This window comes from Triturus cristatus, chromosome 4_2 (genome assembly GCF_964204655.1).
Source record: "Triturus cristatus chromosome 4_2, aTriCri1.1, whole genome shotgun sequence".
Classification (NCBI taxonomy): Eukaryota; Metazoa; Chordata; class Amphibia; order Caudata; family Salamandridae; genus Triturus; species Triturus cristatus.
In genome coordinates this window covers 483,857,544-483,875,136 of record NC_140586.1, presented here as the reverse complement: position 1 = coordinate 483,875,136, position 17,593 = coordinate 483,857,544, and the positions used below count along the sequence as shown (strand labels likewise).

At 43.7% G+C, this 17,593-nt stretch overlaps 1 protein-coding gene across 2 annotated transcripts in view; it reads left to right on the top strand.

The window, feature by feature from the left end:
• Positions 1-17,593, top strand: part of AK5 (adenylate kinase 5) — a 2,642,541-nt gene that overhangs the window by 818,855 nt on the left and 1,806,093 nt on the right. The gene's annotated exons all lie outside the window — the stretch shown is intronic.

Sequence of the window (17,593 nt, the reverse complement as noted above, 5' to 3'; positions counted from 1 at the left end):
TCATTGTAAAATTTACGACGATTTGTTTTTCTTTTATGTAGAATGTTTTTATAGATATATTTCTCATATACAGAATAAAGCTTGTTTTGACTTTGATTTTGACCTCAAACACCATCTCCACACCTAGGTTACTGTGACAGTCTTTTTAGGTTGAGCCTAGAGCAGCGCACATGCGCTGCATGCGAGACATTTAGTAAGGGGCTTCAGAAAGTTCACCAAGCTCACCACACGCTCGTGTTTGTTTTTTAGTTTTTCTCACAGGCTATTGGTTTTTCGTGCATCTTTCTAAGAAAGACAGCACACAATTGGGCAAAGGCGGGTGCATGTCCCGCCTTTGCTCCGCCCACGGCCTATTGCTTGCGATTACCCGCACGGGTGACATCTATTTGCAATTATCGTGCACAGACGCGTGTGCGACAATAGAAAACAATGTCTTGCTGTGGCGCGCGCACCACTCGCCTGCTTGTTTCCTTCCTCCTGTTGGCTCGGCTGTGATTGGGGTGGGAGGGGGAGAATCTGGTGGTTCTGGCTCCATGATATATCACACCCCTATGTGAGATCCCACCCGCCCTTTGTCACTCTCCAGCAGCCCTCCTCAGGAAGCAGCCTTAACACCCTGTTAGTGCACACTCTGCTTTACCATGCCCCAGCCCACTTAAATCCCCACTACCCCGCAGATCGCGCATTCCTTTGCATTGTATGCTTCTACCATTGCTCCATATACCCTCCCATCACTCGGCTTCCCTTTCATACCTTAAGGTACAGATTCCTGTTCTCTTCCCACAAGCTCGTGGACTCTCACTGCTTCTCAGCCAGTAGCATTGGTAAGCCCTACAAGACCGCAATGTCCCCGTTACCTGCTCCATTACTCCCGTCCGTTCACCCGTCCTCAGAGCACACCAAGGTATTTACTAGCACCCACGTACCTGCCCCCGTGGCCCAAACCTGCCCACATCCATTGTTCTTTTTTATTACCAGCCCCCGTCTCTATGAGCTAGTGTCTGCGCCCCACCCGCCAATATTGTGCACCCCTCCCCCCTCCGGTGCCTGATGTGTTGGTACCATGGAGGCCACCAGGCCTGGGCTCGGGCTGTGCAGTCTTGGGCATGTAACTCGCATGTGCTAGCCCCGGGCTCAGTAACACGTCCGCAGAAGCTGCTGTGCTGCTGACTCCAGGAGGCTGGTGGGTGCCACCGCTTCACTTCTTTTAACCGAGAATTTTGATAAATGCACGTCTCACTTTTTCGAGTAACTAACTGGTCACTGAGTCTTCTTATTTGCAGTTGCCCATTTATAATACAGAAAATAGAACGTCAAGCATATGATGGTAAATGCATAATAAAAGCGCATCTGTAACAGAACAGCCTTAACTATTTGTGTAGTTTGTCTCTTCACAGTATCTTCTTGTAGTGTGTAACATCGCAGCAAATTCTCCCAAAGAAGCTTGTTGTGTCCTAGAAATACGCTAGTATTTAATCTGTTTTTAATGTGAATGTGCATTTTTGACACAGCACCTGGAATTAATGTTATGTCTTGTAGTGGTTAAATTGGTGCTCTTTCGCCGCCATGGTTGGCACAGGCACTATTTTTATTTTTAATTTTAGTTGGTGTGGGGAGAAAAATCATTTTAGACATTGAAAAGAACATAATGGGAAACGCATCTGTTAAAGTCGTTTTGCACTGTTTGCCCGGCGGTCGTTTAAATAGTCACAGAGATAAATTTAAGCCCAATTGAAGGCCGAGAGGTTCAGCGACACTGTCGGACCCTCAATCTAAGTTTTTTTTTTTGTCCACTGAATTAACACTCTAGAAAAAGGAGTGCAGGGGAGGTGTTGTTTTGTGGCTGAATAACTGTCTTCGGAACTCGGCGACCAAGCTGCAATTTCGGGGCCTCCACTTGAACCACAGCCATGTGTGATTCTGGTTAAGTAATTGTATCTCCCTATACATCGAATGAAAACAAACTCAGAGAGTAATGTAAAGCGGGCGTTCTCAGCCAAACTCCTTTGTGAATGGAGCAAAGACTGCATAACAGTGGATTGCGAGTTGCTTTTTGCATCACCTGGCATACAATTAGGAAAATAACGATAAAAGGACAGCTATCAGGCTGATGTTAAAATATATGTTTACGGATAAACTCTCCCGTGGTCAGGTCCCTGGTGTATGTGATCATAATACCCTTTAGCATCAACCTGGGACATTGTTAAAGCTATTTTTGCTTTGTTAAAACAGTGCATGTAAAGGAAGAGTCCAGTTAGTTTACTTTCCGGTTAAATAAGACATTTGAGATATTTCTTAGTAGCTGAACTAATGCCCTAATCTAGTGGCTGCTGTGCGTTCTTCTCTCTTCTTTTTCTCACTCCTCTCGCGTTCTCTCTTTGTCTGTCTTTATTTGTGTTTCTTACTTTCCCTCATTCTCTCACCTCCCTTAACCCCCTCTCTCTCTTTCTTCGTCTCTCACCCTTTTCTCCCTCAGACTTCCCCCTCTCTCTTTTATTCCTCCTCTTGCTCCTCCCACCTTCGTCTCCCTCCCGCTTTGACCCCTTCTCCCCACCCCCTCTACATCTCCCCCTCTCATTCATACATCTTCTCTCTCACTTCCCAGCCATCAGCACCGCTGCCCCCTGTACACCAACAGATATCGGTGCACATGTAAGAGACAACATGACATCTGAGCAGACAGACTTCTGCATGAAAGAAAAAGAGTTTGCCCTGGAGATTATAATGCACTGGTGTTCGATGCTGAGAGGATGCTACCATGCATAAAAGTGTCTGGGAACATTCATGTATACAAACAGTGGCTTCAATAAACCATAACTAGACACTGAGCTCCACCCAAGCAGGCCAGCAGAGCCTGTCAGTTACCCCTCCATGGGACACACCCGTCTCCCTTCTCCACCCGTCAGATGGAGGAACGAGCATTGGCATAGCCAATAGGTCTCGCATTTGGGACCTTATAAGTGTTTAGCCATGCAACAATTGATGTTGTTGCACCAAGGATATTGTACTGCATAACTAAATACTTATAAGGTTCCAAAGGTGAGACCTATTGGCTATGCCAATGCTTGTTTTTAACAGCCTACCTTATTTCCATGGCTCTCACCCTACCCCTCCTTGCCCCCTACTTACCCTTGGTACTATCTTCACTTCGTTGTTCATTGTGGCATGATCTTCCGTTTTTTTACTACCTGGCTGTGGTACATACAAAACATGACTACTTTTTTGTTTAATTATTTTTAGAAAACATTCAGTTCTATTAATCTACAAGAAATTGTAAAATGTTGTTTTATCCTCAAACCGGAATTCAAATACCTAGTAGCCAGGTTTCACACCCTTGGCCAAATCTTTGGAATTTCCTGATTTTATCAAGCCGATTTTCTTCACTTTGGCATTGCGTCATACTGGTGGAATACCCTTCAAAAAGACCATAAATAGACGGAAAGTGGATGTAGCACACAGTTGTTATAGGTAGAAAAGCAAGGCAAAAGATCGACCTGGTGTTACACGCTTCCCTAATGTTGTTAGCAATTGAAAACTAAGCCCAGCATAACAGTGCCCATTGTTTGATGTTCCTGCCTTTATTTTACATAGTGTAGCAAGGGCACTATACTAGGGACGGTTATTAGATTTCTCTGGATAGCATTTTATTTTATAATTTGTCTAGTATTTCATACTACCGATGATCATGAAAGCCTACTCCATATTGTAAATTGCATCATATGTTCCAAACTGCTGATCCCTAACATTGCCTTAATCTTTTTATTTATATTTGGAACCTGATCTTAAAATGTTGCTCACTCAGAAATAATATTATGTCATAGGGTATGCAATATTAGTTTATAATATATACAACTAGCCGTGCCATCCTAGAGACTGATTATTAGAATGATATAATGTCGTAAGAATGCAGCCGTTTTCCTACAAAGAGTAACACTGATAATAAATTGACTGCAAAATCAAATATATCAATTTGGTCTCTCTGGCACATAGCACGGGGTTTGCACAGTAATGATCAGTGGTACTGTAGTCCTTGGGATCAGCAGCACTTGAACCATATATGCCAGTTTCATGTCATGTATAATAGAGCATCAATGATTTTATGTGCGTTGATATTGTGCACATTATTTTCATTGATGTAATTTGTGATAGCATTTGAGGTCATGAGAAGGTCATGAATGCATTGGGAAGAGTTGTATATAGAATAGCTCTTCATAAAGTTCAATAGTTTAATGGTTTTTTAATGTTTTTCATTCTCGCCAACAACCTCAGAGCAATGCGAACTGAAATATAAAAGACATTACATTAAAAACAAGTGTTTTACATTCACCTATTAAACTATGCTAAAGGGGAGTTATGGTTCTTTATGTACATACTAAAATTGCTTCTGAAGGAAACATATCAATTTCTATGAATAACTTCAGTTGATTGGAAGTAATTGTTATGATTAAAAACATAAAATCCATATGAAACCATCACATCCTCCGGTGCACTACTCATGACCTCTCACATGAGGAGGCCATATATCACCTCAGCACTGATAACAACATTTTGCATCTCAGGAGCAGATCACCAACTCTTACAAAACAGAGTTCACTAGTCCCAAGTTTCAACCCTGCTCACCAGGCCTTACCCTCAACATGCTGGCCTCCCGAGCCCATAAGACTCGACCTTTGTCTACTTCATCAGTCTGTGAACATTGAACCTAACGAAGGTGAAGCCCTAGGTTCAGCACCTCTCTAGGAACGGGTCCTGGTATTTGCCCAGCTTCCCTCAGAGCCTCCGAGCATGCAGTTGGCCTTCCCCAATAAACTCTTGTACAGGATGTGGCCTTCTGCCTCATCCGCCACTCAGACCACCTGCACCACAGGCTGTAAGGCGTAGCCATTTGTTTAGGTCTTTAAACGTCTTTGTCTTGTGAGGACTATATACAGACACAAAGCTGTACGCCCACTATTAGTTATCAACAGTTTAAGAACAGCAATCCTTTGATATCATTGACGATGTCAGTGGTATCATTTGTGATGTGATCTCTGACATTATGTTTGAGGCCATCCGTATGAAACTGAGTGGGAATTATGATGCAAATAATTGGGGAATTTAAGGGCATTTTACACAACCATAATGTCCATTTAATATTTGTAGGAAAAGTATGCACTGATAAAATACTTTAATTTTGCATTTTGAGTAAAACATTACAAAGTCCCTGTAACTCAGTTTTTCCAGTGATTTATTGTGAAGTTGTTCTGATTTGCAGAGCTACCTATTCAAAGTATACATAGACTCTGGGCATTGATGGTGGCCTTCTGCACCTATTGCCCTCAAAGTTAACTGTGTATGTTTTTGGATGTGTGCAGGGCTCAGGTCATAAACTTCAGCAACTCCTTGTCCCCAGTCTCCCATTCTCGGTGGCACACAACCGCTGCTGTTCCGGTAGGAGAGGGGTTCATGTGATGTTTTACAGCCAGGGAACACATTATTGCCTCTTGCCACCAGAGAACGCTGCACATGGCCTACATGTGTGAAAGAGAGGTCCAGGCGCAAAGCATGGTCTTTCGACTTTTATTTAATTTTTGTTGCAATTTTTTTTCAGGAAGATCTGCCATCTGCCTTCATTTCACAAAGACATACAAGAGGGCGCCATATTTGAACATTTTGTATGACTAACAGCAACAGTGCATCTACATCAATCTTTAGGAGTAAGATGTGAAATATCTATCAAATCTATGTTTACATACTGGACTGGTAACTTAATACTGTACGTGAACGACCTAGAGTTGGACACAGACCATGATGTCGTAACTAGCAAGGTTCTCCCCAATCTCTTGATGGCATTAGAACAGGTTCTGTCCTCACAAAGTAAAAAAGCTTCAATAAAAATCATTGTGAAAACTTGACAGGGTAATAATAAAGCTCTGCGAACTATTGGTGTAGTAAATATTTAAAAACTGCAATGCAGCCTTCCCTTGGTACCGCCGTTTAGGTGTTTTTCTTTAATCAGGATATTCACTGGGACACAGTGTAGCTCCAGTTCACAGAAACGAGTTGCTTAATATGTAATGAGACCAGAAGTAAAGAAGTCAACTAAATATACAATTCATCCCTCCACACTAATGTGCAGAAACTATGGGTATGTAGATCAACAACTTGGTAATAGGTACTTTATTAGTAATGTTTCCCATTGCAGAGCTATAAATTGGAAATTATGTGTCTTCAAGACACAATGAAATCACTGCCACTAACAAGCAATTTTGTTAAACGGAAGATTTCCAAATATATTAAATTTGTAGATGAGCTGTGGACATAAAACACAAACGTACACCTTTAGTTAGGGTGCAGTGACTGGGGAACGAGGGCACGCTATTAAAGTTGGGAACATACACTTTCCCATTTTGAGTACCCAGTGCTTAATATGAACCAGTGTTTGCCATCGGTACTCCTTTTTGGGAACTGGCCTCATTAGACCTTTCCCAAGAGCAAGGGGCATATGTATGAAAGCAAAAATTAGTCGCAAACGCTGCGATTCGCAAAAAACAGCGTTTGCGACTGATTTTTCGCTATTTCATATGTATGACACACTTCCAAACTGAAAAATAAGAAATCGCTAAATTAGCGATTTCTTAGGCTGCGAAACAAGAAATCTGCGAATTTCCTAGCGAATACCTAATTTGCGATTCCTTAGCGTTGCGAATATCGCTAACAAGAAATCGCTAGCTAAGAAATCGCAAACACATGTATCAAAAAATCGCAAATTGCGATTTCACGAAATTCGCTAATTAAGAAATCGCTATTAACACCAATTGCTTGCAGGTGGTAAACTGGTGCAAGGTACAAAAACCAGCCCACAATGCAACAAACACACCCACAATGGCTGCCATGTACGTGATAGCCAGGAGGCTGCGTATTCGGGCCCTTGCACACAGGAGAATGAGACAGGAACGTATCTTCAGGCTGCGCATCACCCTGTTACAGAACACTGAAGAGGAGATCTATGACAAGTACAGACTGCACCCACAGACCATAATGGACCTGATTGAGGAGCTGAAACCCCACTTGGAGCACCCTACTCGCAGGACACAAACAATTCCCACACATGTGCAGGTCCTGTGCTCCCTGCACCTCCTCGCGTCAGGGAGTTTTCAACGGGTCATAGCGGAGGTTGGTGGGGTGTCACAGAGTGCACTTTCGCGCTTCTTCCATGCCTTCCTAGATGCAATGCTACTGAGGCTCCCACATCACATTTACTTCCCCACCACCCAACAGGCATTACAACAAACGATACTGGACTTCTACCAGATTGCACGTTTCCCCCACGTCATCGGCTGCATTGACGGGACCCATGTGGCCATCACACCCCCAGCAGAAACTGAATATGTCTACAGGAATCGGAAATGCTACCATTCCCTCAACATACAGATTGTGTGCAACGCTAAGTATCACATCACCGACATCGTAGCCAAATACCCCGGCAGTACACATGACTCCTTCATCTTCCGACACAGTGGAATACACAGACGTCTGAGTGCTGGAGAGTTTGGGGAGGGGTACCTGCTCGGTAAATACATTGCACACATCAATACATCCACTACATCAGTTGTGGGGGGGGACATTGACTCACCTATTGTGTTTTTTTCCATGCAGGTGACAGTGCCTATGCAGTGCGCGACTTCATCCTGACCCCATACCTGGATCCTGCAAATGCAAGTGAGAGGAGCTACAACAGGGCACACAGATCTACACGCTGTGTCATTGAGCGAACCTTCGGAATCCTGAAGAGCCGCTTCCGGTGCCTGCATAAGAGTGGAGGCGCACTGCAATACAGCCCTGAGACCTGCTGTAACATCGTGGCAAGCTGTGCAATGCTACATAACATGGCAATGAGGAAAGGCACCACAATTGATGTGACCGATACAGACACATCGGATGACGAGCGCCCTGCTCCCCCTGCCAGACCAGCACCAGGAGTTGGGGCAGCTGCTGGACGCCAGAGACGGACTGAGATCACACAAAACTACTTTTAGGTGAGTATTGAGGAAATGAGACTACAAAGCCTGATGATGTGTCAAGTGTTTAATCACACTTCACATGAAAGAAATTGTAATTGTCCCCAGCACATGTTGTACACACAGTGCAGAGAAGGCACAAGAAATAGGGCAAACAGCCTTTAGCGGGTTAATGCACCCGTGTTGCAGTCAGTGTCCCCGCAGATGATCACCTCCGTCGGTGCCGTCCAGGGTGGTTGACCCCCATGGTGCGCCCTTGGCCTGCTACCTGTCTGCCACTGCGGCGTCTTTCACCTGGCAAGGTTGGAGTGATGCTGCTGCGACTCGATGTGTCCTCACTCTCAGCAGAGGCCATTAGTGCGCTGCCACCTGCATTGGCTGTCTGCAGCTGTTCCACAGCAGTGGTCACCTGCGCCAGCCCTCGCGCTATGTCCTGGCAGCAATGTGCCATGTCCACCTGCATGGTTACGCTTCTGCGTGTGAGTGCGCTGGTGGTGGTGCAGAGGCGGTTGACTGCCTTGGTATAATTGTGCAGCCGTGCATTGGCACGTCGTCCAGCCCTGTCATTGGCAGCTTGGGTGTCCCTCAAAGTGGCACAGAGCTCTCGTATTGCCGCTACCATGTTGCGATTGTCCTGATGTAGGCGGCCTAGCTGGCGATTCATTAACCGCATTGCCTTGCTTTGCAGGCGCTGTTCGTGCAACATGCACTGTTCCAAGCCGGAGAACACGGTGCCTTCTCCTTCTGTTGCAGTGCTGCTCCGTGGCCTTGACCTGGAAATGGCCTGTTCCCTTTGCCTTGGTGTTGGTGCGTCATGACGGGGCATGTCTGTCACACCCTGACTCCCCTCTCTCCTGTCGGTGTCATCGCCTGTTGCTGGGACTTCATCCTCAAATGGAGGCAGTGGGGGCACATGTGCGCGCTTCCTGCGCTGAATTGGCTGCTGCTCTGTCTCATCGCTGGAGTCCGCAGGGTCTGCAGGCTCCTCTCCCTCAGCGCTGTCTTCTTGTGGCATGGCGTGTGCTGTGGATGTAAAGGGGACTATATGAGTTTGTGTTACTGTCTGCATGTGGCACTCAATAAAGTTACAAATCTTTGACGGCTAACCTCTGACACATTTCTATTCAATGATCCCCAAAACACATATGTTGCATTTACTTGTGATGGTGTCATGGACACACAGTCAGACACAGTACTACGAGTACCATGATGCATTGCTGGGTGTGCTGTAAGACCTGGGCTGGATTGGCATGTTGGGAGTTAACTATGCGCATTTGGGGGAGTGTGCAAGGGATGGGGAGGAGTGCAGGGTGATTTGGCATGCATCTTACCTTGTCTGCTGGATGAGGGGTCGGAGCTGTCGATTGCAGCCACACCACCAACGCTCTCAGGCAGGAGGGTTGACTCCACGAGCTCCTCATGGGGGGTTGGCTGCTCTGCAGTGGATGGTCCTCCTCCAGTCTGAGTGGCATCCTTGAGTCTGGCTGCCACCCTCTCCTTGGACCTCTGGCGCATATCATACCACCGCTTGCGCAGCTCCTCGATGGTGCGTGTGGTGACTCCAACAGCATTCACCTTGCTCTGTATTTCCAGCCAGATTTTCCTCTTCCTGGCCTCAGGGACTTTGAGTGCCTTCTTCCCAAACAGGAGCTCATGGCTGCAGACCATCTCCTCAATGAGGACCTCCTGCTCCTTTTCAGAAAACTTGTGCTTTCTCTTTCTTTTTTCTGCATCTTTGCCCTGCTGGTTTTGTTTGGGATCCATTGCTGGTTGCTGTCTCCAGGAAAGCCTCCTCACACTCCACAAGCAGCCTCTGGGTGTGGCTCAGGTGAGCAGGTGCAGGCAATCACTACAGTTTCCTGTTTGTGATGTCATCAGCCTGCACCAGGCTTGCAGATTCCCGTTTTTGCGATTTCTTATTTAGCGAATTTCGCTATTAAGAAATCGCAATACGGGATTCTGCGAATTATTTGCGATTTTTAGGGAATCGCAAATGAGTAGCGATTTATTTTTTACATCCCGTTTAGCGAATCTGATTTTGCGAATCGCAAAATCTCGCAATTTGAGATTCGCTAAAGGGGAGTTTGATACATATGCCCCCAAAAGAGGGAAAACCAAACAAACAGGAAAGAAGGAGAAAGAAAAAGACGGAAAACCATCACAAAGGGACAAAAAACATGAACTGACAATTGTGAGATAAAGGATTAGGGTGTGTCTGGTAGTTGATTAAAGGGACATGAGGTGAATTCCAACACTACGCAGCTTTGGTATTCGGTGCGCTGATATTTAAATGCAATAGCTGCAGGCTTCTGAGCAGAGCTTTTGTCACAAATTAAGCACTGGTGTGTCCCTCCTAAACATTCACACTGAGCTTCTCCTGGAGGCATTGGAAGTCAATCCAGATGTGCTGGTAAAAGGAGACAAACATTGTGTAACCACAACATCTTGCAGCCACCTCATGGCTGCAGGCAGGTGCGATGTGGCCTTATTTCCTATAGAAGGAGCGGAAAAACACACCAATGCAAACCTCCCATTATCTGTGAATCTTTTGAAAACCGAATGAGTTAGTTATGCCCTAGATTATATGCACGTATTCACAGAAACGCCCGCAACACCTAGGATTCAATCAATCAATCAATCAATCCATTAATCTTTATTTCGGTTTACAAAACCATACAAGATAAACATACACATCACAATAAAACAAATATATCATATAGTAATGACCTTTCAAAAGGTACCGCTAGACCAACGCATACTTATTAGGAATCGTATTCCCAATACAAGACCTTTCTTAGAAGTTATAAATATAAATAAAAATACATGATTTAAAAATTTTAAAAGATATTGAGGAGTTACATCAAATCTCATTGTGGATTTCCAAGACTAAAATTTAATTTGTGGCATCCGTAAAATTAACTTCATGGTTTTCCATTCAAAAGGATTTTAAAATAGTCATAGTGCAAAATATATGCAAGGAACATTTTACAGAAGGGAACACATTTTCTTTAGTGCAATACAAGGCTAATGCAGTCTTGATAGTAAGTTCCATATGTACCAAAATAAAGTGTAAATGCAAAAGCCAGAATACTTGACGTATACTAAGCTATAATTTCAAGCCTTCCTTTTTCCTTATTAAACTCACACCAAATAAGTACCTACTAACACTGAAAACTACTACTTGCGATGTGTCTGTTCTCAATATTCTTTCTGCCTCATAGCAGGATCCTGTACCCAATAGCCGACAAATGGGTTTAATCCATTTCCTTCTATGCTTTATGTAGGCTGGGCAGAAGAATAGTAGATGTAATTCATTTCTATTGCACCTGTATGGCATAGAACACAACACTCAGTACTTTCATTCTCATATTTATGGGCCCATTTCGAAGTGTTCGAGTTTATATGTAATACACCGTATCGAAGTTTCAAATATAGAGATTTTGCTAACTGTGGCTGGACTTCGTCCAAAAATGGCTCAAAACTCCAAGTAGGTTTTATTGAAAGGAACCGTATTGATAATGTACCTGTTGCTGAGCTATGAGACAAACTATCTTGAATGTAAGCCCAAAAAGTTAACTTTAATATCTTTTTTGAAGCCTTCGATAGTTCAGCAGGGACCTCCCAAAAATGCTTAAGTCCTAATTTATAAAACCAACAATAAACATGCTTCAACCACGGTAAGCCTAGACCATTTTTCAGCTTTAGAATTTCCTCTAATCTTTCTTTGTAGTGGACGAGGTCAGCTGTGGACCACAGACGCACCCAAAACAATAATGGTCGTAAAATTGCCTGGTGGTCTGTACGGCGTATATTTAGGTCCATTACAATAGGTATTAGCAGTGTGCGTATTGGAAGGCTTAGTAGCTTCCTAAAAAACTTATTTTTACCCACCATGAAAGTGTTGTTACTTGAGGGGCCCCACAGTTCTGCCCCAAAGAAGGATGCCGATTGTGCCCTAAATTTACATACCTTAAAGGCAGGGGATACCGCTTTAGACGTACTACTCTCATGTTTTTTTACTATTGGTAGTGAATTTTGATATAAAATCGTCTTACTTTTCTCCAATTGTGTTTTCCAAGTCATTTTGGTATCCAGTGTAATACCTAAATAGTTAAAATTATGAACATATTCTAGCTTCTAATTTTTGCCAGTTAAATTCTTTTAAAAAGATTTATGTGGATTAACTGCCATATATTTTGTTTTGCTAGAATTTATATCCAGTCCCTTAGCCTCGCAATAGACCCCAAATATATCTATTAGATTTTGTAAACCTATAGGGGTCTGGGATATTAAGATGGGTCATCTGCGAATAAAAGTGCCGGTACTGGCACCCCTCCTAATTTGGGAGAATCATGTTCGCATCCCAATAGATAATCGGGAATGTCATTTACATATAATGAAAATAGGGAGGGTGCCAGCACCCATCCCTGCCTCACGCCCCTGTTTACCTGAATAGGTTCAGTAAGCTCGCCTCCTGGACCCCATCTAACCCTTGCAAAATTATCCTCATGCAATCTTGTTATCTGCAAGAGTATTTCCCCCGGTATCCCTTGTTGTTTTAGGGATTTCCAGATGAGATTTCTAGGGATGAGGTTGAAGGCGGCCTTCAGGTCGACAAAGGCGATCTACAGATGACCCTTCTTAAATACTGTATATTTCCAACTCATGCAGAGGAATCTAAAGACCTGATCAATTGTGCTCGTTTTGGCTGTGAAACCAGCCTGATACTTTGATAAAATACTATTCTCCTCCATCCAGTCATTCAGTTTTTTTAGAATTTGCCGTGCATATATTTTCTGTAAAACATCTATTAAGCTAATCGGTCGGTAGTGCAAAGGGGCTTATTGGTTACCTTTTTAAAAAATAGTTGTAATCTCAGCCCCTTTCCAAGATTCCGGTATAGGTGCACCTGCAGCGACTGAGTTACATATAAAATTGATATAGGGGCCCTAGACCTCTTTATCATGCTTCCATAGACCTCCAGGTGTCTTGTCTGGTCCTGGTGCCTTCCCTGGTTTCACTGCATCTATTGCTGCCAAAGATTCATTCAAACTAAAATGTAATGGAGCTATGCTTGGGGTAATTACATAATCTTGTAGACTGAACTCTGTATCACTCACTGCTATTGAATAAAGGCGAGAAAAATGGCTTACCCAGGTTTTTGCATCTAAAAAAAGATCTTTGCTACATCTTCCCTTTGTATTGCCCTTAGATATCAAGCGTCAAAAGCCTAAATGATGTTTGGTTTTGGATGCACTAATTAGCTCAGTCCAAATATTATCATCCCAATTTTTATTGGTTTGGATTAGTAATCTCTTATACTTATTCCTTTTGTCCCTTAAGGCCACTGCATTTTTTACTTTGGTTGTCAAAATGAGTTCTTTCTTTGCTTCGCGGCATTCTTTATTGTACCAGGGGTTATCCAAATTACTCACATTTGTTATCCCCTTTTTACATTCTTTGGGGATCCTACTTAATATAGGTATCAGAGCTTCAACCAATCCATGGTGTATATTCATGATTGGAATCTCTGTAACAAGTGGATCTACATACGCGGAAACAATCTCTACAAAGGTATCATAGATCTGCTTTATAGCCACCTCATTTCCCCCTATAGAAGGCCATTTTAGGGCTCAACGGTTATTACTTAATAATGGCTCCGTACTACAGCCATCAATGTCTCCAGCCCTCAAAGTAGTTGGCCGAAAGAATTGGGCAGCCAGTGTCAGACATATTGGGTAATGATCACTCTCTGATCTATCATCAATAATCAAGTCATGTAGAATTGGCCATAAAGCCATAGATACCAGCATATAATCTAAACAACTCTTTGAATTACCCCTGGTAAATGTGGGAACGTTCAGACTGTCAGAAGGCAGTCCACCATTGCAGGCTTGAAGACCGTGTCCCGAGACCAGTCTTATTAACTGCGCAACGGTAGATGTACAGGGTACTACCGGGCTACTTTCTAACATAGGAATATTATTGGCCATATCTTCTTCTTCGAAGATATTTTCAAATCCTGCCACTGGTTCAAATTTATGATTGAAATCGCCCCCCACAATTACCGCTGCTCTAGGATTAACCGAAGCTAAAAATTGGTCTAACTGTTCAATAACCACAGATTCCCTACTCGCTGGGCCTGGTCTACTGTAAATATTTACTATATACAATTCATTTTTATCGGGTGTTAAGAAACCTTACTCCCACAATATCCTGAGTTGGAAATTCCAACTGTTCTATGTCATTACCTAGAGTACCTTTTACCCAAATAATAAGGCCTCCTGAAGGCCTCCCTCTGGATGAAGGAATAGCTGCAGCACTATATGTTTTATAACCTACTTTATGGGGTATTTCCAAAGCCCAAGTTTCTTGTAATAAAATTATTTCATTTTGGCAATGTACTCATGCCACACTTCGTCCCCCTGATTTCTTTTCAACCCACAATATTCCAAGAGGTCAATCTTATCTCTGTTTGGCAATCGACCATAGTTGGTTGATTAAGTAATCCTTCTTTTCTTTTTCTTAATCCTGAAGTTTCCTGAGTTACATCAGCAGGATTAGAATTGGAATTAGAGTTATGATTGAGAACATTCCTTCCATTATTCTGCAATAGATAAGCACCCTCGATTATTGCCCCATTTGCATTAGGTAAGGATATAGGCGATACATCTAGGGTACCATATATTGTACCCATCTTCTTTTCATGAGGGCCACATCTTTGCCCCTGATGGCCAATCCTCTGATGTAATCCTCCTGCATCATCATTTAGAATGCTGGAGTCGATTCCTACATTTGCCTTATCAGCAATACCTCTTGCATTTTGAGCGTTAACAGAATGCATAGATGTCAAGACCTGAACTCCCTCCGCAGGCACCGTCTCATTTTGTAATATAGGTAGTTGTCAGTCTTGGGCATCCAAGTCCGACAATGCCTGAAACCTGCTGTACATAGGAATTGGGGTAGACCTATTTGTGGAGGGCCCAACTGGTGGTTTATAAAAGTACCCCAAGGTGAGTGTGGAGATGCTAGTATTAGGGTTGAAGCTTTATTCACAATAATTTAAAAGATAGTGAACCATCTGTGGCCTACGAAAATTAATCACAACACAGTCACCCATAATACACTTATCAGATCGGCCTACCCATCCCACTCTGCGGACCATTAAAATCTCCTTTGTGTCTGAACGGTGGAACCTTTTATATTTTGCCAGCCAGTCTACAGTTTTATTGCGTAGGTCAACCCACATTTCTCTCTGATCCTCCCTAAGTGCAGGAACACCGGCCAAAATTAAAACATAAGGGCATGACGCTGGGGGTAAATTCAACACGTCTACATTAGGCTTCAAGCAGTTATTAATTGAATCAGCTCTTGTGTTCTTAGTTAAAGTACTCAATGTACTTCCTACATCTATACGTGAAGTGTGAGTGCCTTGTGTGCCTATGCATTTTAAGCCCTTAAGTACATCCTGCATTCTACCTTCCATACCATTTGGAGTAGAATCAGTTAAACAATTTTCTTTAATTTCCCTATTCTGAATTTCAGAGAGATTACCATCCACTGTTGTTCTTAGATCCTTTCTTTCTACACCATTCATTTGATTGCCCACATTGTTGCAGCTGACATTTTTTATAGCAATATCTAATTGATTCAATTTTTCCCATAGGAGAACAAAGTTCTTTTCAACCAAATCATGAACCCGGTTTAACACTATTCCCAATATCGAGTCATCAGGTGTGGCATCAGTTTCGGTCATAACATCCACAATATTAACATCTCTTGAAACGGAAATCAATGGGACCGCTTCGGTTTGTGTGCCAACAGAAATACATTTCAATATATCAACCTTTACACTATTCACATTTCTTGGCACAGTTAGCCACTTTCGATCCCTAAGATCCCTTAGCATTTTTTACACTGACCCCCCGTTTCCGTTTTGCTGGCGGTTCTGCCACCTTCCTCGCAACAGGATTATTGGAAACTCGTGGGCTGGTGAGACTACCGGGCACTTCTGGTGCGACAGGCACTTGAGAATTTAAATCCGGTGCTGAAGGAGGAGGGGAGGGGTAGACAACGCATTAGTAGGTGTGATAGGCAGACATATTTGCGCAGAGTCCCCCGATCTAGACAAAGGAATACCCATTGAAGATCGTCTCTGGAAAATGGTTGGGTCAAGGAAAAGACGCCGCTCAGTTATTTCTATTTCGTGCATCAGTAGTGATTCTGCCCTAACTAAAAATGCATCCAGAGTTCTACAACTCCCTTACGTTTATCCATTTTGATTTAGCTCACAGGTAACTCACAGACAGCCAAACATAAGAGGAGATTTATAATAGGGAAAACACGATACCTTTTGCACACTAGGTAATTACCAAGTCACTGTCCGCAGGAAGATCCAAATTTTAGAGGGGTGGCCCAGCCCAGCCTCTTCCGGGCTTTGACAGGCGCAGCAGGAGCCCTGGCCCCATCTTGAGCGCCTCCAGGCACGAGTGACGCGATGCGCGGCTTTCGTGCCGCAAGACCTGCTGGGGGATGTAGTCCCAGTGCTCCCAGGCTCCCAGGCTTGTAGATGTGGCTGCAGCAGCAGTGGTGTAGACAGCAGACCCCCAGCGTGCTGAGGAGAATGCGGAAATTCCAGGTATGGCCAAACAGCGGTCAAACTAATGGGCTCACATGCACTTATCTGCACACTGCTAGCAGACCATAGGCATGTTACTTTAACACTAAGCAGGCATTGAGGGGAATAATGTGTGGAGCCACAAACCTGTAAGCGGATTGCTCACAAACAAACATACATAAGTCACTTCTCTCTAGGGGTGGGCGGAATTTGCGTAATCGCGTTACGCAAATCTCCGCGAAACGGTAAAAAATCTCCGCGAACATGCAGAAATTCCGCGAACACGCGGAATTGCTTGTTCGCGATGCTTTTTTCCTGTTCACAGTTGCTGTTTGCGTGCTCGGGGAGAAATATCTCGCGAACACGCATTTTGAGAACGCGAACAAGAAAAAATTTCGCGAAGTCGCGGAAAGCAGAATTTTGGGCAATTTCGCGTTCTCCGCGGAACGCGAAATTACCGAAATTCCGCAAATTCCGCGAGCGGAACGGAATTTACCGCCCAGGCCTACGTTCTCTCCTCCTCCAGCAGAGTACTCGAGTTGTGTAAAAAAAAAAACTCTGGAGCGATGGCACCTAGGAAAGGCTCCGCAGTCCAATTCAAAGAAAAGTACTTTACACTCCCAATACACTGGGATGGAATGGATAAGGAAGCTCCTTGTTACCTCACAGGAGCCGTAATCCGCTGCTAAGGCAAGACCCAGAAGTCTCCACTGTGCCCTCGACTCCCTCTACAGGAAGAAGGGAACCGTAGTGAAGAAGGGACATGCAGCTTAACAAAAAGCCGCGTCAGAACCCATACGTGAGAAGCTCCGCGTCCTGCCGGTGATCCTTTAGGCAGACACGCAGGGTCGCGCTGAGAGCGTAGAAGCTGCAGGCAAAGTCCGTACCGTAGGATTCAATATACCAATTTTAAAAGATAATCAGAAAAAAACAAATTCAAGGCAAATTTGATAATGATTTACCAATGCGGCATTAC